The sequence below is a fragment of the Galeopterus variegatus genome, unplaced genomic scaffold, assembly GCF_000696425.1.
Source record: "Galeopterus variegatus unplaced genomic scaffold, G_variegatus-3.0.2 Scaffold7410, whole genome shotgun sequence".
In the NCBI taxonomy this organism is placed as follows: domain Eukaryota; kingdom Metazoa; phylum Chordata; class Mammalia; order Dermoptera; family Cynocephalidae; genus Galeopterus; species Galeopterus variegatus.
The window spans coordinates 1-598 of record NW_007733521.1 but is presented as its reverse complement, the minus strand read 5'-3'; the positions used below and the strand labels follow the sequence as shown (position 1 = coordinate 598).

General features: G+C 37.3%; 1 protein-coding gene across 1 annotated transcript in view; it reads left to right on the top strand.

Annotated features, from left to right (window-relative positions):
- LOC103607425 (acyl-coenzyme A thioesterase THEM4-like) overlaps nucleotides 1-131 on the top strand; it is a gene marked incomplete at its 5' end in the record, with an annotated part of 45,278 nt that extends 45,147 nt beyond the window's left edge. The window contains one exon of the mRNA XM_008591928.1: nucleotides 5-131. The remainder of the gene's footprint in view (nucleotides 1-4) is intronic.
- Nucleotides 132-598: the final 467 nt, after the last annotated feature.

The window sequence follows — 598 nt, the reverse complement described above, 5'->3', positions numbered from 1 at the left end:
TCTGGTTCTCCTGGGATGTTTTATTGTTGTTTATTAAAACATAATTGATTATACATATTTTGGGGGTACAGTGTTGACTATCATTACTTGTATATGATAAGGCAATGATTAAATCATTATTAGCATATTCATTATTATAAATCATAATTATTCTTTGTGCCACTTACCCAATTTCTCTCTAATCCCCCTCTCCCTCCCCCTTTCCCACCTCTCTCCTGAGATTTGAATGGGCTCCTTAAAGTTGCACAAGCATGAAGTCTGCCCCACTGCAGGCTGAAGAAAAAATTTGTATTGAAACTTTTACTGCAAACTTGGAAATGCTAGAAAACCAAATGAAGGAATAAATATGTGGGGGGTGAGGAGAGGTGTGCATGCTGGTGTGTATATATACACACATTGTTACAAAGTTACAAAGCTAGTTTTGTTGTGGCTGAACAAACAAATCTTTTTGGCCAGAGTAGGACACACACCTAGTTCTTACAGGAATGAATACCTCAAATCTGTTGCCTGGGATTCAAGGGATTAAAACACTGTACCATTTTTTTTTTTTAAGAAGATGACCGGTAAGGGGATCTTAACCCTTGACTTGGTGTTGTCA